Raw genomic sequence first — 24,513 nt, 5'->3', positions numbered from 1 at the left:
GCATATAAAATTGTACTTGGGGGCTGACCCCTGGCCTCAGACTAATCACTCAACGACTTGGACCAAAAGTTCTGGATAGAGGGGATGGGATGCTGAGTGACTGACAGAGATCCAGGGCAGGGATTTGGGGATGCCCTCAACACAGGAGAGTGATTACACAGGTAGAGGGAGGGAGTACAAAAAGGGGTACACCATTTGCGGAAAATAAGGGGATACAAATCCAAAACTATTACAAAGTATTACAAAGTATAAAAGTACAATACAACATCTCCCTCTTTTCCTTGGAATAAAAAAGGAAGAGGCACCTTAAGTCTAAAAATTCAAAACTCAGCTTGGGCTGATCTCAAGCAAACCAAGGCTGCATTGCAAAGGTTTCTGTTTCTTCCTCGGGAGCAGAGGGAACAGTCACCCAATTGATCTCTAAAGGAGAAGTAGCTTTAAATATAAATTTAAATAACAATTTCATATCAACAAAAAAACCAAGCAAAACTGAAAGTACAGAATTTAGTATGGATTTTACTGAGCCAGAGAGTCCCCATCCTAGGAAAAGTCTGTCCATCCAGTCTGCTGTTTCCTGCTTGATGTCATGGACCATCTGTTGCATCTTTCCATTGGTTTTGTGGACGTCCTCAGCTTTGGATGACAGGTTCAGGCAGCAGAGACCCTCAAACTCCTCACACTGATGATTATGTAGTAGGGGAAGAAAATCAATTGCGGCACAATTCTGCCTTCTTGTTTCCTCATCTGACAGGAGGTGAGAAAGTGCAGCTGATGTAATGTTGGCCTGTTTAGCCACCCAACATTCTAGCTGCGATAATTCACCTAGAGCCTTGGCTGCAGACACCCATGGCAAAAACACAGTGACTGCAACCCCTTTTGGTTTGGACCAATGTACAATTTCACAATCACAATTTGGGTCTAAATCTCTTAAGTCTCTCTTTTTGCTGGCCAAATTGTGGGTGTTGGTTTTGGTTCACCAATCCACGATTTGAGTCTTGTTGGGCGTAAACAGGCTCAGCTTGGCAAGGGTACATGGACCTCCAGTTAGACGAGAGGGGATACCTGCCCACGCTCTGTCACCACAAATGAGAAAAAACCCTTTAGGGAGGGCACGGCACTTATTATCGGGGGTGGATGGCATTTCCACCTGGGAAATTTTCTTACACCGATTTTTTGCTGTTTGATTTCCCGCCCCTCTGTGGGCCTGGCTACAAGACCAGCGGTGTTTATTGAAAGGCTCCGCGCAGCAGCGGCCCCGAGGGTGGAGCCAGCCCAGCCCCACTGGGGATCAGCGCGGGTCGGGGGCTCGTGGGGGCCTCGGGGCTCAGGGCTGGGGGCACTTCAGGGGGATTTCAATCAATGGGGGGGCCGGGGGGTGCCGAGGAGGGGCGTGGTGAGTGGGGGGGGGGTCCCATAGACTAGGGAGTCCTGGTGAGGGGAGGGGGAGGCGGCTGGTGTCCCCTGGGTGGGGGAGAGGCGGTGAGTGAGGGGTCCTGGCGCACTGGGGGGTGGAGGGGGCTCATGGGCTGGGGGGGTCCCAGCACTTTGTGGGGTTGGTGGAGGGGGGGAGGCAGAGAATGGGGGGTCCCAGTGGGTGGGGGGGCCCTGGTGAATCAGGGGGCAGGTCCCTGGTGATAACAGGGGTCCCAGCTGATAACGGAGTGGAAGACAAGACCAAGCCCCAAGGGACCATTACACTGCCATTAAATTGGCTGCACACATAAACTGATCGGTTATATTGCACCAACGAGCAGCCGCAATGGATTATCAATAATCAAGTACCAGAGCAAAATACTTGTGAAAGTATTTTTTTACAGAAGCCAATGCAGAATTGCAGAAGGCAATTATTAAATAGTCATTTATAACCCAGCTCTGCTTCAGGCATGGGGGAAAGCTGGAAGCTGCTGAGGCGACTCATTCACCCCTGTCCCTGAGTGTCCCCAGTGATGTCACCCCATGAATTCCCATCAGGATTTGGGACAATTTCAATGAAAATTCCCAGAAAATTCCCCAAATTTGTCTCAAATACCGTGTGGGGAGGGAAGAGGAGACAAGTGACAGCAGCAATGCCCTCGCTGATGTCATTGCCCCTGACGATGTCACCGCCCCTGATGACATCACAGCTGTGATGTCACTGTCCTGACAGCAGCCTTGGGAAGACCTCAATGGCTTTTTGGCACCTCTCAGCCACCACGGGGCTGCCAGGGCCACTGGGGCCACCGGGGCCACCACAGGGAGTCAAGGCGAGGTTGTGGATGTCTCCAAGTGTCCCCAGCAGGTGACATGTGAACAGGTGGGCGCTGGCCTTCAACAGCTGCTCAAACTCGGCCACTTTGGCCACCAAGTCCTCAAGGACATTGGGGGATGCCTCATCTGTCTCCTCCAGGATGTCCTCGATGTCCTCGAGCCAGCACTCCATGTAACAGATAAACTCAGTGGCACTGACACACGCGTCCACCAAGTGTTCCAGTGGCCCCAGGGCCACCTCTGTCCAATGTCCCCTCTTGGTGGTAGTCCTTGCCTGGCTGGTGGCCACCATGCCCTCTCCCACGGCCTCATTGGCAGCCGCAGCCCCCTGGGCCTCATGCACGGCCTCTACAGAGACCTCCTCCTCCCTGTCCAGGGCCACCATCAGCTGCTGGGCTGTGGCCACCAGGTTGTCCCCAGCTGTCCCCCAGCGGGTGTCCTCCTCCTGCTGGTCCCTGGCCTGGGCGTTGGTCACGTCCCAGCAGGTGCCATGGAGCCTGATGGCCTCCTCGACCAGCCAGTCCCAGCTCTTCTCAAGCACGGCCACCAACTCCTGCCAGGCGCTGGCCATGGCTCTCACATTGGCCCAGGTGGCCCCTGGGGTGGCCTTGAGGGTGCCCAGGGCCTGGCCCACGGAGGGGACACCGCTCTGGTCCAGGGAGGTGACATTGCCGTGATCCAGGGTCTTACAGAGGTTCTAGGTGAATCTCCCCAGGGCCACGAGCAGGAACTTTGGGGACACGTGCTGTCGCACGTCCCTGTGTGACCCGGTCACGGCGGCTGCCACCTCACCCAGGGTGGCCACCACGGCCACTAGAGCCTCCAGCAGCTGGAAAGGGGACAGGGGAAGTGTCAGAGACCTCGTGGCACTTGTGGCCTCCTGCGGTGGCCCATCTGCCCTCCTGAGGTCCCCTTTGTCCCCTCTTGCCTTCCTTTGTCACCTCTTTGTCCCCTCTGCCACCCCATGCTGTCCCCTCTGCCACCCTCGGTCCCCTCCACCCCTCTGTCACCTCCCACCTACCTACCACGCCCTATTGTCCCCTCTGTCACCCCTCCCCCACCCCCCACGTCGGGACTGTCGCGGCTCCATGGCCCCTGGGGACACTGTGGGGACACTCTGGGGACACTTGGGGGCGAACACGCCTGGGGGACAGTTGCGGACACGCAGGAACGTGGTGTGGCCAGAGAGGGGAAGCAGGAAGAGGTGACGTCACCACCTCCCCCACCTCTGCAGGGCCAGGGCGAGGTCCCCAATGTCCCCCCTGATGTCCCCAATGGGACTGTGATGTCCCTTCAGGGTCCCAAACAAGGCCCAAGTGTCCCTATGATGTCCCATTGGGGACACTGGGGACACACCAGGGTCCTTTTGGGGACACTGTGGGGACATCGTGGTGACCCAAAATGGGATACTGGACATCAGGATGGCCCCAAGGAAAGGACATGGGGGTGATCCCAAGGTCCCCAATGTCCCTTGGGGTGTCCCTGTGCCCCGGCAGTGACAGTACCACCACCATGTCCCCGCCCTGTCCCTGCCTCTACCCCACCAGCACCTCCTGGGCCACCTCCAGCCTCCACGTCACCTCCTCATGCCCATCCCCCGATGTCCCCAAGTCCACCATGATGTCCCCAAGCGCCCAGGCAGCGCTGGGGAAGCCCTGTCCCCATGTCCCCCATGGTGTCACCTCCCTGTCCTGGGTGACAGCGGCCACCAATGTCCCCAGTGCCAGCGTCACCTCCTCCTGCCACGCCAGCGTTTCTGCCATGGCCTTGTTGATGGCCCTGGTGGCCTTGACGCTGGCCCAGGTGGCTGCCACCCGCCGGGCACGGTGATGCAGGCACAGGGCCTTGTCCTGCTGGTGGCCTGTGGCGGTGGCCAGGTGACGCTGTGGGGTCCCCAAACTCCACCAGGCCACCTCGCAGGACACGGCCACCGTGGGCAGGGCCAGCAGCAGGTGACAGTCCTTGGCCACCCCCAGGGCAGGGCAGGCTGAGCCCAGGGACACTGTGGGGAAACGGGGACACTGCACAGGTGGCAGCAGGGACACGGCAGTGCCACCAGCCCAGTGGCACCGCAGTGGTGTCCCCAGGGACACAGCAGTGTCCCCAGTTCCATTCCAGTGCCACCAACCCAGGTCCATCCCAGTGCTCTCAGTGCCAGCCCAGTGCCACCGCCCCACTGTCCCCATACCAATGTCACCATCCCATTCTTCCCAGTCCCCTCTCATTGTACCCAGCTGCAGCCCAGTGTCCCCAGGGCTGTCCTTGTGCCACCACCCCAAAATCATCATTCCAGTACCACCAGCCCAGTGTCACCAGTTCCAGCCCAGTGCCACCAGTTCTGTCCCGCTGTCACCGTCTCAGTGCCACCAGCCTGGTGTCACCAACCCACTTCCAGCCCAGTGTCCTCAGTCCTGTCCCAGTGCCACCAGCCCAGTTCCACCCCTGTGCTCCCAGTGCCACCGCCCCATTGTCCCCATGCCTGTGCCACCATCCCAGTGCCACCAGTTTCACCCCAGTGTCCCCCACCCTGTCCCAGTTTTCCCCCCAGTGTCCCCAGTCCTGTCTCACTCCACAGCGCTGTCCATTTCCCTGCCAGGAATCTGATTTGGAATTGGTGTTTTGGGATTGTTTTGGGGATCCAGCAGGATTTGGGGCTCTGGGCATTGGGATTGGTTGGGATGCAGGATTTGGCATTATTTGCAATAATTTATTGGCACCCAGAAGCATCTGGAATTTGGGAGTATTTGGGATCCAGGATTTTGGATTTGAGATCATCTGGGATTGGTTTTCGGGGATCCAGCAAGATGTGTGGTCTGGGGTTTGGGATTGTTTGGGATTCGGGATTTGTAGTCTTTTAGGATTGGATTTGGGATATCCAGCAGTATTTGGGATCTGGGAATTTTTGGATGCAGGATTTGCGACCATTTGGGGTTATTCCTTGGGATCCAGCAGGATTTGAGATCGCTTGGGACCCTTGGTGTCCCCAACCAACCCTGATATCCCCAAGGGGTCCCTTTTTCTCCCCTTCTTATGCTCCCATGGATAGCCCCGCCCCTTTCCCACACCCCATTCCTTGCTCACCAGACCCTGCTCAGTTTCGTTTCTGCCCAAGCTCTGCCCCTTCCCCACACTTCATTCATTGCCCTCGAGGCCCCGCCCCTTTCCCACACCCCATTCCTTGCTCGCCAGACCCTGCTCAGTTTCGTTTCTGCCCAGGCTCCGCCCCTTCCCCACACTCCATTCATTGCCCTCTAGGCCCCGCCCCTTTCCCACACCCCATTCCTTGCCTGCTGGGTCACACCCACTTTTATTTTCCTCCAGGCCACGCCCCCTTTCCACACCCCCATCCCTTGCCCGCCTTTTCCTGCGCTCCCCGTCTTCCTCACCCTGGGCCACGCCCCCCCGCTCCCCATTGGCCACCATTCCTGGGGCTCCGCCCCTTTCCTACACTCCCATTCCTCACCTTTCCAATCCCCGCCCCCTCCCCACTCTGCCAGTCTCCATTTGCCGCCCCGCGGGGCCCCGCCCTTCTGTGGGCGTGGCTACAAGACCGATTGGCTTTTATTGAAGGGGTCAGCGCAGCCACGGCCCAGGGGGCGGAGCCAGCCCAGGGGGCGGAGCCAGCCCAGGAGGTGGAGCCAGTGCAGGGGGCGGAGACAGCCCGGGGGGCGGAGCCAGCCCAGCCCCAAAGGGCCCAACGTGGGCCGGGGGCTCGGGGGGCCGAGGGCGGAGAGGCTGGGGGCGTTTCAGGGGGGTTCAATCAAAGGGGGCAGCCCGGGGTTGCCGGGGGTGAGTGGTGAGTGGGTGAGTGGGGGGCAGGTCTGGTGAGTGTGGCGCGTCCTGGTGAGTTGGGGGGGTCCCATGGGTTTGGGGGGTCCTGGTGTGGGGGGGAGGGGGTGCAATGGGTGGGGGAGTGGCGGTGAGTGGGGGGTCTTGGCGCACTGGAGTGAGCTCATGGACATGCTGGTCCCAGCGCTTTGGGGGAATTGGTGAAGGCAGGGGGCAGAGAATCGCAGGGTCCTGGTGTGTAGGGGAGGCCCCGGTAAACTGGGGAAGGGGGTTCCTGGTGACAATGGGGGGGAGGGGGCCGGGCCGAGCCCCAAGGCTCCATTATGGTATTATGGTACCATTAAATCGCCCACATGCTGCACACTTCAACTGATCGATTATATTGGGCCAAAAAGCAGCTGCAAGGGATGATCAATAATCAATAATCAAGTACCACACCAAAATACTTGTGACCAATGACAACGTGCAAAGGCCAATTATTATATTGTCGTTTATAACCCGGCTCTGCTGCAGCCACGGCAGAAAGCTGCCTCTGCTGCAAGGCACTCAGGGGGCTCGTTCACCCCCTGACCTGCCACCACGTCCCTGCATGTCCCCAAAGTGTCCCTGTGTGTCTCTGAGCATTCTCGAGTGTCCCAAGTGACAGTACCCCAGGAATTCCAATCAGCATTTGGAGCAATTTTAATGAAAATTCCCTGAAAATTCCCCAAATCTGTCTCAAATGCCGTGTGGGGAGTGGGGAGGGGACAAGTGACGCCAGCGATGTCCCTGATGATGTCACTGTCCCCGATGACATCGCAGCTCTGATGTGTCACTGTTCCCACAGCAGCCTCAGGATGTCCTCGATGGCTTTTTGGCACTGCTCAGGCACCTCACGGGGATCATCAACCCAAGGGTTATAACAGAAAATCCAGTAGATGGACTCCATGTGTTCCAGTGTCTCCAGCAGGTGACGCGTGAAGAGGCGGGCGCTGGCATCCCACAGCCGCTCAGCCTTGGCCACCTCGGCCGCCAAGGTCACACGGAAATCCCGGGAGGGCTCATTTGTCCCCTCCAGGGCAGCTTTGATGTCCCCAACCCTGCGCTGCAGCTCCAGGGGGAACGCGGTGGCTTTGTCACACGCGGCCACCAAGCGCTCCAGCAGCTCCAGGGCCTTGTCTGCCCGCTCCCTCCTCGTGGTGGCCGCCTCTGCCTGGCTGGTGGCCACCTCGGCCTCTTCCACAGCCTCTCCCATGGCCTCTTCTATGGCCTCTTCCACGGCGTCTTCCATGGCCGCAGCGGTTCCCTCACCTGTGGCCGCGTCCCTGCAGGCGTCCCGGAGCTCGGTGGCCTCCTCCAGCAGCTGGAACCAGCTGTGCACCAGCGCGGCCACCGACTTCCACCAGGCCCTGGCTGCCCTTCTCACCTGGGCCCAGGTGGTCCATGGGGTGCCCTCATAGGCGGCCAGGGCCTGGCCCAGGGAGGTGAGAGTGCGCTGGAAGGTGACACCGCGGTGCCACCGGGTGACACCGCCGTGGTCCAGGGTGTCCCTGAGACGATTGGCGAAGCTCTCCAGGGCCTCGTGCAGGGACCTTGGGGACATGTCTAGCAGCACATCGCTGTCCGGCAGGGCCGTGGTGGCCGCCAGCTCGTTCAGGGCGGCCACCACGGTGACCAAGGACTCCAGCAGGGATGGGAACAGCTGGGGAGGGGCAGGGGAGGTGTCAAGGACCTGGTGGCACTTGTGGCCTCCTGCGACGGTCTCTTTGTGCCCTCCTGGGGTCCCCTTTGTCCCCTCCCTGGAGGGCTCTGCTGTCCCCTCTGTCCCTTTCTCACGCCCTCCTCCCCTCTGCCACCCCCTGCGCACTGCATCGCCTCTGCCACCCCCCCGCCACCTCCCTCACCTCCTTCGCCACCACCCCTGCCCCAGCCCTTGCTGTCCCCTCTATCACTCCCCCACTGTCCCCCCCCACAACATTCAGTCCCCTCCACCCCTCCATCACCTCCCCCCTTCCTGCTAAGCCCTCCTGTCCCCTTTGTGACCCCCTGTCCCCCCCTGCCCCTCCTGCCACCACCCGTGTCCCCTCTGTCCCCTCCCGCCCCCTGCGCCGGGATTGTCGCACCTCGAGGGGCTCCATGGATGCTGGGGACACTCTGGGGATGCCTTGGAGACACTCTGGTGACAATCCGGGGAGTGAACACACCTGAGTGACAGTCACGGACTCGCCGGAATGGGGCGCGGCCGGGGGGGTTGGGAGGGGCAAGGGAAAGGTGAGGTCACCCCCCGGCACCGCCCCCCGCCGGGGGGGCCAGGGCGGGGTCACCGATGTCCCCCCAATGTCCCCAACAGGACCCTGATGTCCCCTGAGTGTCCCCACATGGCCCCGATGTTCCCCTTGTTGGGTCCCCAACACAGCCAACGTGTCCTCCCAATGTCCTGCTGGGGACACTGTGGGGACATCGTGGACATCATGGTGACCCAAAATGGGACAGGCGACATCAGGGTGGCCTCGGTGTCCCGAAGGGAACAACACAGGGGTGTCCCCAAGGCCCCCAATATCCCTTGGGGTGTCCCTGTGCCCCGGCAGTGACAGTGCCACCACCATGTCCCCGCCCTGTCCCTGCCTCTACCCCGCCAGCACCTCCTGAGCCACCTCCAGCCTCCACGTCACCTCCTCATGCCCATCCCCCGATGTCCCCAAGCCCACCACGATGTCCCCAAGTGCCCAGGCAGCGCTGGGGAAGCCCTGTCCCCGTGTCCCCCATGGTGTCACCTCCCCGTCCCGGGTGACAGCGGCCACCAATGTCCCCAGTGCCAGCGTCACCGCCTCCAGCTGCCCCAGCACATCCTTGGTGGCCTTGTTGGTGGCCCCGGTGGCCTGGGCACTGGCCCTGGTGGCCGCCACCCGCCAGGCACGGTGATGCAGGCACAGAGCCTTGTCCTGTTGGTGGCCTGTGGCGGTGGACAGGTGACGCTGTGGAGTCCCCAAACTCCACCAGGCCACCTCGCAGGACACGGCCACCGTGGGCAGGGCCAGCAGCAGGTGACAGTCCTCAGCCAGCCCCAGGGTGGCGCAGGCTGAGCCCAGGGACACTGTGGGGAAACGGGGACACTGCACAGGTGGCACCAGGGACACGGCAGTGCCACCAGCCCAGTGGCACCACAGTGGTGTCCCCAGGGACACAGCAGTGTCCCCAGTTCCATTCCAGTGCCACCAACCCAGGTCCATCCCAGTGCTCTCAGTGCCAGCCCAGTGCCACCGCCCCACTGTCCCCATACCAATGTCACCATCCCATTCTTCCCAGTCCCCTCTCATTGTACCCAGCTGCAGCCCAGTGTCCCCAGGGCTGTCCTTGTGCCACCACCCCAAAATCATCATTCCAGTACCACCAGCCCAGTGCCACCAGTTCCAGCCCAGTGCCACCAGTTCTGTCCCGCTGTCACTGTCTCAGTGCCACCAGCCTGGTGTCACCAACCCACTTCCAGCCCAGTGTCCTCAGTCCTGTCCCAGTGCCACCAGCCCAGTTCCACCCCTGTGCTCCCAGAGCCACCGCCCCATTGTCCCCATGCCTGTGCCACCATCCCAGTGCCACCAGTTTCACCCCAGTGTCCCCCACCCTGTCCCAGTTTTCCCCCCAGTGTCCCCAGTCCTGTCCCACTCCACAGCGCCGTCCATTTCCCTGCCAGGAATCTGATTTGGAATTGGTGTTTTGGGATTGTTTTGGGGATCCAGCAGGATTTGGGGTTCTGGGCATTGGGATTGGTTGGGATGCAGGATTTGGCATTATTTGCAATAATTTATTGGCACCCAGAAGCATCTGGAATTTGGGAGTATTTGGGATCCAGGATTTTGGATTTGAGATCATCTGGGATTGGTTTTCGGGGATCCAGCAAGATGTGTGGTCTGGGGTTTGGGATTGTTTGGGATTCGGGATTTGTAGTCTTTTAGGATTGGATTTGGGATATCCAGCAGTATTTGGGATCTGGGAATTTTTGGATGCAGGATTTGCGACCATTTGGGGTTATTCCTTGGGATCCAGCAGGATTTGAGATCGCTTGGGACCCTTGGTGTCCCCAACCAACCCTGATGTCCCCAAGGGGTCCCTTTTTCTCCCCTTCTTATGCTCCCATGGATAGCCCCGCCCCTTTCCCACACCCCATTCCTTGCTCGCCAGACCCCGCTCAGTTTCGTTTCTGCCCAGGCTCCGTCCCTTCCCCACACTTCATTCATTGCCCTCGAGGCCCCGCCCCTTTCCCACACCCCATTCCTTGCTCGCCAGACCCTGCTCAGTTTCGTTTCTGCCCAAGCTCCGCCCCTTCCCCACACTTCATTCATTGCCCTCGAGGCCCCGCCCCTTCCCCACGCCCCATTCCTTGTCTGCTGGGCCACGCCCACTCTGGTTTTCCTCCAGGCCCCGCCCCCTTTCCACGCCCCCATCCCTTGCCCGCCTTTTCCTGCGCTCCCCGTCTTCCTCACCCTGGGCCACGCCCCCCCGCTCCCCATTGGCCACCATTCCAGGGGCTCCGCCCCTTTCCTACACTCCCATTCCTCACCTTTCCAATCCCCGCCCCCTCCCCACTCTGCCAGTCTCCATTTGCCGCCCCGCGGGGCCCCGCCCTTCTGTGGGCGTGGCTACAAGACCGATTGGCTTTTATTGAAGGGGTCAGCGCAGCCACGGCCCAGGGGGCGGAGCCAGCCCAGGGGGTGGAGCCAGCCCAGGAGGTGGAGCCAGTGCAGGGGGCGGAGACAGCCCGGGGGGCGGAGCCAGCCCAGCCCCAAAGGGCCCAACGTGGGCCGGGGGCTCGGGGGGCCGAGGGCGGAGAGGCTGGGGGCGTTTCAGGGGGGTTCAATCAAAGGGGGCAGCCCGGGGTTGCCGGGGGTGAGTGGTGAGTGGGTGAGTGGGGGGCAGGTCTGGCGAGTGTGGCGCGTCCTGGTGAGTTGGGGGGGTCCCATGGGTTTGGGGGGTCCTGGTGTGGGGGGGAGGGGGTGCAATGGGTGGGGGAGTGGCGGTGAGTGGGGGGTCTTGGCGCACTGGAGTGAGCTCATGGACATGCTGGTCCCAGCGCTTTGGGGGAATTGGTGAAGGCAGGGGGCAGAGAATCGCAGGGTCCTGGTGTGTAGGGGAGGCCCCGGTAAACTGGGGGAGGGGGTCCCTGGTGACAATGGGGGGGAGGGGGCCGGGCCGAGCCCCAAGGCTCCATTATGGTACCATTAAATTGCCCACACGCTGCACACTTCAACTGATCGATTATATTGGGCCAAAAAGCAGCTGCAAGGGATGATCAATAATCAATAATCAAGTACCACACCAAAATACTTGTGACCAATGACAACGTGCAAAGGCCAATTATTATATTGTCGTTTATAACCCGGCTCTGCTGCAGCCACGGCAGAAAGCTGCCTCTGCTGCAAGGCACTCAGGGGGCTCGTTCACCCCCTGACCTGCCACCACGTCCCTGCATGTCCCCAAAGTGTCCCTGTGTGTCTCTGAGCATTCTCGAGTGTCCCAAGTGACAGTACCCCAGGAATTCCAATCAGCATTTGGAGCAATTTTAATGAAAATTCCCTGAAAATTCCCCAAATCTGTCTCAAATGCCGTGTGGGGAGTGGGGAGGGGACAAGTGACGCCAGCGATGTCCCTGATGATGTCACTGTCCCCGATGACATCGCAGCTCTGATGTGTCACTGTTCCCACAGCAGCCTCAGGATGTCCTCGATGGCTTTTTGGCACTGCTCAGGCACCTCACGGGGATCATCAACCCAAGGGTTATAACAGAAAATCCAGTAGATGGACTCCATGTGTTCCAGTGTCTCCAGCAGGTGACGCGTGAAGAGGCGGGCGCTGGCATCCCACAGCCGCTCAGCCTTGGCCACCTCGGCCGCCAAGGTCACACGGAAATCCCGGGAGGGCTCATTTGTCCCCTCCAGGGCGGCTTTGATGTCCCCAACCCTGCGCTGCAGCTCCAGGGGGAACGCGGTGGCTTTGTCACACGCGGCCACCAAGCGCTCCAGCAGCTCCAGGGCCTTGTCTGCCCGCTCCCTCCTCGTGGTGGCCGCCTCTGCCTGGCTGGTGGCCACCTCGGCCTCTTCCACAGCCTCTCCCATGGCCTCTTCTATGGCCTCTTCCACGGCGTCTTCCATGGCCGCAGCGGTGCCCTCACCTGTGACCGCGTCCCTGCAGGCGTCCCGGAGCTCGGTGGCCTCCTCCAGCAGCTGGAACCAGCTGTGCACCAGCGCGGCCACCGACTTCCACCAGGCCCTGGCTGCCCTTCTCACCTGGGCCCAGGTGGTCCATGGGGTGCCCTCATAGGCGGCCAGGGCCTGGCCCAGGGAGGTGAGAGTGTACTTGCGCTGGAAGGTGACACCGCGGTGCCACCGGGTGACACCGCCGTGGTCCAGGGTGTCCCTGAGACGATTGGAGGAGCTCTCCAGGGCCTCGTGCAGGGACCTTGGGGACATGTCTAGCAGCACATCGCTGTCCGGTAGGGCCGTGGTGGCAGCCAGCTCGTTCAGGGCGGCCACCACGGTGACCAAGGACTCCAGCAGGGATGGGAACAGCTGGGGAGGGGCAGGGGAGGTGTCAAGGACCTGGTGGCACTTGTGGCCTCCTGCGACGGTCTCTTTGTGCCCTCCTGGGGTCCCCTTTGTCCCCTCCCTGGAGGGCTCTGCTGTCCCCTCTGTCCCTTTCTCACGCCCTCCTCCCCTCTGCCACCCCCTGCGCACTGCATCGCCTCTGCCACCCCCCCGCCACCTCCCTCACCTCCTTCGCCACCACCCCTGCCCCAGCCCTTGCTGTCCCCTCTATCACTCCCCCACTGTCCCCCCCCACAACTCTCAGTCCCCTCCACCCCTCCATCACCTCCCCCCTTCCTGCTAAGCCCTCCTGTCCCCTTTGTGACCCCCTGTCCCCCCCTGCCCCTCCTGCCACCACCCGTGTCCCCTCTGTCCCCTCCCGCCCCCTGCGCCGGGATTGTCGCACCTCGAGGGGCTCCATGGATGCTGGGGACACTCTGGGGACGCCTTGGAGACACTCTGGTGACAATCCGGGGAGTGAACACACCTGAGTGACAGTCACGGACTCGCCGGAATGGGGCGCGGCCGGGGGGGTTGGGAGGGGCAAGGGAAAGGTGAGGTCACCCCCCGGCACCGCCCCCCGCCGGGGGGGCCAGGGCGGGGTCACCGATGTCCCCCCAATGTCCCCAACAGGACCCTGATGTCCCCTGAGTGTCCCCACATGGCCCCGATGTTCCCCTTGTTGGGTCCCCAACACAGCCAACGTGTCCTCCCAATGTCCTGCTGGGGACACTGTGGGGACATCGTGGACATCATGGTGACCCAAAATGGGACAGGCGACATCAGGGTGGCCTCGGTGTCCCGAAGGGAACAACACAGGGGTGTCCCCAAGGCCCCCAATATCCCTTGGGGTGTCCCTGTGCCCCGGCAGTGACAGTGCCACCACCATGTCCCCACCCTGTCCTTGCCTCTACCCCGCCAGCACCTCCTGGGCCACCTCCAGCCTCCACGTCACCTCCTCATGCCCATCCCCCGATGTCCCCAAGCCCACCACGATGTCCCCAAGTGCCCAGGCAGCGCTGGGGAAGCCCTGTCCCCGTGTCCCCCATGGTGTCACCTCCCTGTCCCGGGTGACAGCGGCCATCAATGTCCCCAGTGCCAGCGTCACCTCCTCCAGCTGCCCCAGCACATCCTTGGTGGCCTTGTTGGTGGCCCCGGTGGCCTGGGCACTGGCCCTGGTGGCCGCCACCCGCCAGGCACGGTGATGCAGGCACAGAGCATTGTCCTGCTGGTGGCCTGTGGCGGTGGCCAGCTGATGCTGTGGGGTCCCCAAACTCCACCAGGCCACCTCGCAGGACACGGCCACCGTGGGCAGGGCCAGCAGCAGGTGACAGTCCTTGGCCACCCCCAGGGCAGGGCAGGCTGAGCCCAGGGACACTGTGGGGAAACGGGGACACTGCACAGGTGGCACCAGGGACACGGCAGTGCCACCAGCCCAGTGGCACCACAGTGGTGTCCCCAGGGACAGAGCAGTGTCCCCAGTTCCATTCCAGTGCCACCAACCCAGGTCCATCCCAGTGCTCTCAGTGCCAGCCCAGTGCCACCGCCCCACTGTCCCCATACCAATGTCACCATCCCATTCTTCCCAGTCCCCTCTCATTGTACCCAGCTGCAGCCCAGTGTCCCCAGGGCTGTCCTTGTGCCACCACCCCAAAATCATCATTCCAGTGCCACCAGCCCAGTGTCACCAGTTCCAGCCCAGTGCCACCAGTTCTGTCCCGCTCACCGTCTCAGTGCCACCAGCCTGGTGTCACCAACCCACTTCCAGCCCAGTGTCCTCAGTCCTGTCCCAGTGCCACCAGCCCAGTTCCACCCCTGTGCTCCCAGTGCCACCGCCCCATTGTCCCCATGCCAATGCCACCATCCCAGTGCCACCAGTTTCACCCCAGTGTCCCCCACCCTGTCCCAGTTTTCCCCCCAGTGTCCCCAGTCCTGTCCCACTCCACAGCGCTGTCCATTTCCCTGCCAGGAATCTGATTTGGAATTGGTGTTTTGGGATTGTTTTGGGGATCCAGCAGGATTTGGGGTTCTGAGCTTTGGGATTGGTTGGGATGCAGGATTTGGCATTATTTGCAATAATTTATTGGCACCCAGAAGCATCTGGAATTTGGGAGTATTTGGGATCCAGGATTTTGGATTTGAGATCATCTGGGATTGGTTTTCGGGGATTCAGCAAGATGTGTGGTCTGGGGTTTGGGATTGTTTGGGATTCGGGATTTGTAGTCTTTTAGGATTGGATTTGGGATATCCAGCAGTATTTGGGATCTGGGAATTTTTGGATGCAGGATTTGGGATTTGGGACCATTTGGGGTTATTCCTTGGGATCCAGCAGGATTTGGGATCGCTTGGGACCCTCGGTGTCCCCAGCCAACCCTGATGTCCCCAAGGGGTCCCTTTTTCTCTCCCCTTCTTATGCTCCCATGGATAGCCCCGCCCCTTTCCCACACCCCACTCATTGTTCATCATGCTCCGCCCAGTTTCGTTTCTGCCCAGGCCCCGCCCCTTCCCCACACTTCATTCATTGCCCTCTAGGCCCCGCCCCTTTCCCACACCCCATTCCTTGTTCATCAGGCCCCGCCCAGTTTCATTTCTGCCCAGGCCCCGCCCCTTTCCCACACTCCATTCCTTGCTCGCCAGGCTCCGCCCATTTTCCACACCTCCATTCCTTGCCTGCTGGGCCACGCCCACTTTTATTTTCCTCCAGGCCACGCCCCCTTTCCACACCCCCATCCCTTGCCCGTCTTTTCCTGCGCTCCCCGTCTTCCTCACCCTGGGCCACGCCCCCCCGCTCCCCATTGGCCACCATTCCTGGGGCTCCGCCCCTTTCCTACACTCCCATTCCTCACCTTTCCAATCCCCGCCCCCTCCCCACTCTGCCAGTCTCCATTTGCCGCCCCGCGGGGCCCCGCCCTTCTGTGGGCGTGGCTACAAGACCGATTGGCTTTTATTGAAGGGGTCAGCGCAGCCACGGCCCAGGGGGCGGAGCCAGCCCAGGGGGCGGAGCCAGCCCAGGAGGTGGAGCCAGTGCAGGGGGCGGAGACAGCCCGGGGGGCGGAGCCAGCCCAGCCCCAAAGGGCCCAACGTGGGCCGGGGGCTCGGGGGGCCGAGGGCGGAGAGGCTGGGGGCGTTTCAGGGGGGTTCAATCAAAGGGGGCAGCCCGGGGTTGCCGGGGGTGAGTGGTGAGTGGGTGAGTGGGGGGCAGGTCTGGCGAGTGTGGCGCGTCCTGGTGAGTTGGGGGGGTCCCATGGGTTTGGGGGGTCCTGGTGTGGGGGGGAGGGGGTGCAATGGGTGGGGGAGTGGCGGTGAGTGGGGGGTCTTGGCGCACTGGAGTGAGCTCATGGACATGCTGGTCCCAGCGCTTTGGGGGAATTGGTGAAGGCAGGGGGCAGAGAATCGCAGGGTCCTGGTGTGTAGGGGAGGCCCCGGTAAACTGGGGAAGGGGGTTCCTGGTGACAATGGGGGGGAGGGGGCCGGGCCGAGCCCCAAGGCTCCATTATGGTATTATGGTACCATTAAATCGCCCACATGCTGCACACTTCAACTGATCGATTATATTGGGCCAAAAAGCAGCTGCAAGGGATGATCAATAATCAATAATCAAGTACCACACCAAAATACTTGTGACCAATGACAACGTGCAAAGGCCAATTATTATATTGTCGTTTATAACCCGGCTCTGCTGCAGCCACGGCAGAAAGCTGCCTCTGCTGCAAGGCACTCAGGGGGCTCGTTCACCCCCTGACCTGCCACCACGTCCCTGCATGTCCCCAAAGTGTCCCTGTGTGTCTCTGAGCATTCTCGAGTGTCCCAAGTGACAGTACCCCAGGAATTCCAATCAGCATTTGGAGCAATTTTAATGAAAATTCCCTGAAAATTCCCCAAATCTGTCTCAAATCCCGTGTGGGGAGTGGGGAGGGGACAAGTGATGCCAGCGATGTCCCTGATGATGTCACTGTCCCCGATGACATCGCAGCTCTGATGTGTCACTGTTCCCACAGCAGCCTCAGGATGTCCTCGATGGCTTTTTGGCACTGCTCAGGCACCTCACGGGGATCATCAACCCAAGGGTTATAACAGAAAATCCAGTAGATGGACTCCATGTGTTCCAGTGTCTCCAGCAGGTGACGCGTGAAGAGGCGGGCGCTGGCATCCCACAGCCGCTCAGCCTTGGCCACCTCGGCCGCCAAGGTCACACGGAAATCCCGGGAGGGCTCATTTGTCCCCTCCAGGGCGGCTTTGATGTCCCCAACCCTGCGCTGCAGCTCCAGGGGGAACGCGGTGGCTTTGTCACACGCGGCCACCAAGCGCTCCAGCAGCTCCAGGGCCTTGTCTGCCCGCTCCCTCCTCGTGGTGGCCGCCTCTGCCTGGCTGGTGGCCACCTCGGCCTCTTCCACAGCCTCTCCCATGGCCTCTTCTATGGCCTCTTCCACGGCGTCTTCCATGGCCGCAGCGGTGCCCTCACCTGTGACCGCGTCCCTGCAGGCGTCCCGGAGCTCGGTGGCCTCCTCCAGCAGCTGGAACCAGCTGTGCACCAGCGCGGCCACCGACTTCCACCAGGCCCTGGCTGCCCTTCTCACCTGGGCCCAGGTGGTCCATGGGGTGCCCTCATAGGCGGCCAGGGCCTGGCCCAGGGAGGTGAGAGTGTACTTGCGCTGGAAGGTGACACCGCGGTGCCACCGGGTGACACCGCCGTGGTCCAGGGTGTCCCTGAGACGATTGGAGAAGCTCTCCAGGGCCTCGTGCAGGGACCTTGGGGACATGTCTAGCAGCACATCGCTGTCCGGTAGGGCCGTGGTGGCAGCCAGCTCGTTCAGGGCGGCCACCACGGTGACCAAGGACTCCAGCAGGGATGGGAACAGCTGGGGAGGGGCAGGGGAGGTGTCAAGGACCTGGTGGCACTTGTGGCCTCCTGCGATGGTCTCTTTGTGCCCTCCTGGGGTCCCCTTTGTCCCCTCCCTGGAGGGCTCTGCTGTCCCCTCTGTCCCTTTCTCACGCCCTCCTCCCCTCTGCCACCCCCTGCGCACTGCATCGCCTCTGCCACCCCCCCGCCACCTCCCTCACCTCCTTCGCCACCACCCCTGCCCCAGCCCTTGCTGTCCCCTCTATCACTCCCCCACTGTCCCCCCCCACAACTCTCAGTCCCCTCCACCCCTCCATCACCTCCCCCCTTCCTGCTAAGCCCTCCTGTCCCCTTTGTGACCCCCTGTCCCCCCCTGCCCCTCCTGCCACCACCCGTGTCCCCTCTGTCCCCTCCCGCCCCCTGCGCCGGGATTGTCGCACCTCGAGGGGCTCCATGGATGCTGGGGACACTCTGGGGACGCCTTGGAGACACTCTGGTGACAATCCGGGGAGTGAACACACCCGAGTGACAGTCACGGACTCGCCGGAATGGGGCGTGGCCGGGGGGGTTGGGAGGGGCAAGGGAAAGGTGAGGTCACCCCCCGGCACCGCCCCCCGCCGGGGGGGCCAGGGCGGGGTCACCGATGTCCCCCCAATGTCCCCAACAGGACCCTGATGTCCCCTGAGTGTCCCCACATGGCCCCGATGTTCCCCTTGTTGGGTCCCCAACACAGCCAACGTGTCCTCCCAATGTCCTGCTGGGGACACTGTGGGGACATCGTGGACATCATGGTGACCCAAAATGGGACAGGCGACATCAGGGTGGCCTCGGTGTCCCCAAGGGAACAACACAGGGGTGTCCCCAAGGCCCCCAATATCCCTTGGGGTGTCCCTGTGCCCCGGCAGTGACAGTGCCACCACCATGTCCCCACCCTGTCCTTGCCTCTACCCCGCCAGCACCTCCTGGGCCACCTCCAGCCTCCACGTCACCTCCTCATGCCCATCCCCCGATGTCCCCAAGCCCACCACGATGTCCCCAAGTGCCCAGGCAGCGCTGGGGAAGCCCTGTCCCCGTGTCCCCCATGGTGTCACCTCCCTGTCCCGGGTGACAGCGGCCATCAATGTCCCCAGTGCCAGCGTCACCTCCTCCAGCTGCCCCAGCACATCCTTGGTGGCCTTGTTGGTGGCCCCGGTGGCCTGGGCACTGGCCCTGGTGGCCGCCACCCGCCAGGCACGGTGATGCAGGCACAGAGCATTGTCCTGCTGGTGGCCTGTGGCGGTGGCCAGCTGATGCTGTGGGGTCCCCAAACTCCACCAGGCCACCTCGCAGGACTCGGCCACTGTGGGCAGGGCCAGCAGCAGGTGACAGTCCTCGGCCACCCCCAGGGCAGGGCAGACTGAGCCCAGGGACACTGTGGGGAAACGGGGACACTGCACAGGTGGCACCAGGGACACGGCAGTGACACCAGCCCAGTGGCACCACAGTGGTGTCCCCAGGGACAGAGCAGTGTCCCCAGTTCCATTCCAGTGCCACCAACCCAGGTCCATCCCAGTGCTCTCAGTGGCGGCCCAGTGCCACCACCCCACTGTCCCCATACCAATGTCACCATCCCATTCTTCCCAGTCCCCTCTCATTGTACCCAGCTGCAGCCCAGTGTCCCCAGGGCTGTCCTGGTGCCACCACCCCAAAATCATCATTCCAGTACCACCAGCCCAGTGTCACCAGTTCCAGCCCAGTGCCACCAGTTCTGTCCCACTGTCACTGTCTCAGTGCCACCAGCCTGGTGTCACCAACCCACTTCCAGCCCAGTGTCCTCAGTCCTGTCCCAGTGCCACCAGCCCAGTTCCATCCCTGTGCTCCCAGTGCCACCGCCCCATTGTCCCCATGCCAATGCCACCATCCCAGTGCCACCAGTTTCACCCCAGTGTCCCCCACCCTGTCCCAGTTTTCCCCCCAGTGTCCCCAGTCCTGTCCCACTCCACAGCGCCGTCCATTTCCCTGCCAGGAATCTGATTTGGAATTGGTGTTTTGGGATTGTTTTGGGGATCCAGCAGGATTTGGGGTTCTGGGCATTGGGATTGGTTGGGATGCAGGATTTGGCATTATTTGCAATAATTTATTGGCACCCAGAAGCATCTGGAATTTGGGAGTATTTGGGATCCAGGATTTTGGATTTGAGATCATCTGGGATTGGTTTTCGGGGATTCAGCAAGATGTGTGGTCTGGGGTTTGGGATTGTTTGGGATTTGTGATCTTTTAGGATTGGATTTGGGATATCCAGCAGTATTTGGGATCTGGGAACTTTGGATGCAGGATTTGGGATTTGGGACCATTTGGGGTTATTCCTTGGGATCCAGCAGGATTTGGGATCGCTTGGGACCCTTGGTGTCCCCAGCCAACCCTGATGTCCCCAAGGGGTCCCTTTTTCTCTCCCATTCTTATGCTCCCATAGATAGCCCCGCCCCTTTCCCACACCCCACTCATTGTTCATCAGGCTCCGCCCAGTTTCGTTTCTGCCCAGGCCCCGCCCCTTCCCCCACACTTCATTCATTGCCCTCTAGGCCCCGCCCCTTTCCCACGCCCCATTCCTTGCTCGCCAGACCCTGCTCAGTTTCGTTTCTGCCCAAGCTCCGCCCCTTCCCCACACTCCATTCATTGCCCTCTAGGCCCCGCCCCTTCCCCACGCCCCATTCCTTGCCTGCTGGGCCACGCCCACTCTGGTTTTCCTCCAGGCCCCGCCCGCTTTCCACGCCCCCATCCCTTGCCCGCCTTTTCCTGCGCTCCCCGTCTTCCTCACCCTGGGCCACGCCCTCCCGCTCCCCATTGGCCGCCACTCCTGGGGCTCCGCCCCTTTCCTACACTCCCATTCCTCACCTTTCCAATCCCCGCCCCCTCCCCACTCTGCCAGTCTCCATTTGCCGCCCCGCGGGGCCCCGCCCTTCTGTGGGCGTGGCTACAAGACCGATCGGCTTTTATTGACGGGCTCCGTGCAGCCACGGCCCAGGGGGCGGAGCCAGCCCAGGGGGCGGAGCCAGCCCAGCCGCACTTGGGGGACTCGGGGGTCCTGAGGGGCCACGGGGGGCGGAGCCAGCCAGAGGGGTGGAGCCAGCCAAGGAGGTGGAGCCAGCCCAGGGGGAGGAGCCAGCCCAGGGGGGCGGAGCCAGCCCAGCCGCACTTGGGGGACTCGGGGGTCCTGAGGGGCCCCGGGGGGCTGAGCCGGCCCAGGGGGCGGAGCCAGTGCAGGGGGGTGGAGCCAGCCCAGGGGGCGGAGACAGCCCAGGGGGGCGGAGCCAGCCCGGCCCAAAGGGCCCAACGTGGGCCAGGGGCTCGGGGGGCCGAGGGCGGAGAGGCTGGGGGCGTTTCGGGGGGGTTCAATCAAAGGGGGCAGCCCGGGGTTGCCGGGGGTGAGTGGTGAGTGGGTGAGTGGGGGGCAGGTCTGGCGAGTGTGGCGCGTCCTGGTGAGTTGTGGGGGTCCCATGGGTTTGGGGGGTCCTGGTGTGGGGGGGAGGGGGTGCAATGGGTGGGGGAGTGGCGGTGAGTGGGGGGTCTTGGCGCACTGGAGTGAGCTCATGGACATGCTGGTCCCAGCGCTTTGGGGGAATTGGTGAAGGCAGGGGGCAGAGAATCGCAGGGTCCTGGTGTGTAGGGGAGGCCCCGGTAAACTGGGGGAGGGGGTCCCTGGTGACAATGGGGGGGAGGGGGCCGGGCCGAGCCCCAAGGCTCCATTATGGTACCATTAAATTGCCCACACGCTGCACACTTCAACTGATCGATTATATTGGGCCAAAAGGCAGCTGCAAGGGATGATCAATAATCAATATCAAGTACCACACCAAAATACTTGTGACCAATGACAACGTGCAAAGGCCAATTATTGTATTGTCATTTATAACCCGGCTCTGCTGCAGCCACGGCAGAAAGCTGCCTCTGCTGCAAGGCACTCAGGGGGCTCGTTCACCCCCTGACCTGCCACCACGTCCCTGCATGTCCCCAAAGTGTCCCTGTGTGTCTCTGAGCATTCTCGAGTGTCCCAAGTGACAGTACCCCAGGAATTCCAATCAGGATTTGGAGCAAGTTTAATGAAAATTCCCTGAAAATTCCCCAAATCTGTCTCAAATCCCGTGTGGGGAGTGGGGAGGGGACAAGTGACGCCAGCGATGTCCCCGATGATGTCACTGTCCCCGATGACATCGCAGCTCTGATGTCACTGTTCCCACAGCAGCCTTGGGATGCCCTCGATGGCTTTTTGGCACTGCTCAGGCACCTCACGGGGATCATCAACCCAAGGGTTATAATAGAAAATCCAGTAGATGGACTCCATGTGTTCCAGCGTCTCCAGCAGGTGACGCGTGAAGAGGCGGGCGCTGGCATCCCACAGCCGCTCGGCCTTGGCCACCTCAGCCGCCAAGGTCACACGGAAATCCCGGGAGGGCTCATTTGTCCCCTCCAGGGCGGCTTTGATGTCCCCAACCCTGCGCTGCAGCTCCAGGGGGAACGCGGTGGCTTTGTCACACGCGGCCACCAAGCGCTCCAGCAGCGCCAGAGCCTCGTCTGCCCGCTCTCTCCTCGTGGTGGCTGCCTCTGCCTGGCTGGTGGCCACCTCGGCCTCTTCCACAGCCTCTCCCATGGCCTCTTCTATGGCCTCTTCCATGGCGTCTTCCACGGCGTCTTCCATGGCCACAGCGGTGCCCTCACCTGTGACCGCGTCCCTGCAGGCGTCCCGGAGCTCGGTGGCCTCCTCCAGCAGCTGGAACCAGCTGTGCACCAGCGCGGCCACCGACTTCCACCAGGCCCTGGCTGCCCTTCTCACCTGGGCCCAGGTGGTCCATGGGGTGCCCTCATAGGCGGCCAGGGCCTGGCCCAGGGAGGTGAGAGTGTACTTGCGCTGGAATGTGACACCGCGGTGCCACCGGGTGACACCGCCGTGGTCCAGGGTGTCCCTGAGACGATTGGCGAAGCTCTCCAGGGCCTCGTGCAGGGACCTTGGGGACATGTCTAGCAGCACATCGCTGTCCGGCAGGGCCGTGGTGGCCGCCAGCTCGTTCAGGGCGGCCACCACGGTGACCAAGGACTCCAGCAGGGATGGGAACAGCTGGGGAGGGGCAGGGGAGGTGTCAAGGACCTGGTGGCACTTGTGGCCTCCTGCGACGGTCTCTTTGTGCCCTCCTGGGGTCCCCTTTGTCCCCTCCCTGGAGGGCTCTGCTGTCCCCTCTGTCCCTTTGTCACCCCCTCCTCCCCTCTGCCACCCCCTGCGCACTGCATCGCCTCTGCCACCCCCCCGCCACCTCCCTCACCTCCTTCGCCACCACCCCTGCCCCAGCCCTTGCTGTCCCCTCTATCACTCCCCCACTGTTCCCCCCCACAACTCTCAGTCCCCTCCACCCCTCCATCACCTCCCCCCTTCCTGCTAAGCCCTCCTGTCCCCTTTGTGACCCCCTGTCCCCCCCTGCCCCTCCTGCCACCACCCGTGTCCCCTCTGTCCCCTCCCGCCCCCTGCGCCGGGATTGTCGCACCTCGAGGGGCTCCATGGATGCTGGGGACACGCTGGGGACGCCTTGGAGACACTCTGGTGACAATCCGGGGAGTGAACACACCCGAGTGACAGTCACCGACTCGCCGGAATGGGGCGCGGCCGGGGGGGTTGGGAGGGGCAAGGGAAAGGTGAGGTCACCCCCCGGCACCGCCCCCCGCCGGGGGGGCCAGGGCGGGGTCCCCGATGTCCCCCCGATGTCCCCAACAGGACCCTGATGTCCCCTGAGTGTCCCCACGTGGCCCCAATGTCCCCCTTGTTGGGTCCCCAACACAGCCAACGTGTCCTCCCAATGTCCTGCTGGGGACACTGTGGGGACATCACAGACATCATGGTGACCCAAAATGGGACAGGCGACATCAGGATGGCCTCGGTGTCCCCAAGGGAACAACACAGGGGTGTCCCCAAGGCCCCCAATATCCCTTGGGGTGTCCCTGTGCCCCGGCAGTGACAGTGCCACCACCATGTCCCCGGCCTGTCCCTGCCTCAACCCCGCCAGCACCTCCTGGGCCACCTCCAGCCTCCACGTCACCTCCTCATGCCCATCCCCCGATGTCCCCAAGCCCACCACGATGTCCCCAAGCTCCTGGGCAGCGCTGGGGAAACCCTGTCCCCGTGTCCCCCATGGTGTCACCTCCCTGTCCCGGGTGACAGCGGCCACCAATGTCCCCAGTGCCAGCGTCAGCTCCTCCAGCTGCCCCAGCACATCCTTGGTGGCCTTGTTGGAGGCCCTGGTGGCCTTGACGCTGGCTCAGGTGGCCACCACCCGCCAGGCACGGTGATGCAGGCACAGAGTCTTGTCCTGCTGGTGGCCTCTGGCGGTGGCCAGGTGATGCTGTGGGGTCCCCAAACTCCACCAGGCCACCTCGCAGGACTCGGCCACTGTGGGCAGGGCCAGCAGCAGGTGACAGTCCTCGGCCACCCCCAGGGCAGGGCAGACTGAGCCCAGGGACACTGTGGGGAAACGGGGACACTGCACAGGTGGCACCAGGGACACGGCAGTGACACCAGCCCAGTGGCACCACAGTGGTGTCCCCAGGGACAGAGCAGTGTCCCCAGTTCCATTCCAGTGCCACCAACCCAGGTCCATCCCAGTGCTCTCAGTGGCGGCCCAGTGCCACCACCCCACTGTCCCCATACCAATGTCACCATCCCATTCTTCCCAGTCCCCTCTCATTGTACCCAGCTGCAGCCCAGTGTCCCCAGGGCTGTCCTTGTGCCACCACCCCAAAATCATCATTCCAGTGCCACCAGCCCAGTGTCACCAGTTCCAGCCCAGTGCCACCAGTTCTGTCCCACTGTCACCGTCTCAGTGCCACCAGCCTGGTGTCACCAACCCACTTCCAGCCCAGTGTCCTCAGTCCTGTCCCAGTGCCACCAGCCCAGTTCCATCCCTGTGCCCCAAGTGCCACCGCCCCATTGTCCCCATGCCTGTGCCACCATCCCAGTGCCACCAGTGTCCCCCACCCTGTCCCAGTTTTCCCCCCAGTGTCCCCAGTCCTGTCCCACTCCACAGCGCCGTCCATTTCCCTGCCAGGAATCTGATTTGGAAT

Source organism: Passer domesticus, chromosome 26, assembly GCF_036417665.1.
Source record: "Passer domesticus isolate bPasDom1 chromosome 26, bPasDom1.hap1, whole genome shotgun sequence".
Taxonomy (NCBI): Eukaryota; Metazoa; Chordata; class Aves; order Passeriformes; family Passeridae; genus Passer; species Passer domesticus.
The sequence above is the reverse complement of the archived record's forward strand: the minus strand, read 5'-3'. Positions refer to the sequence as shown.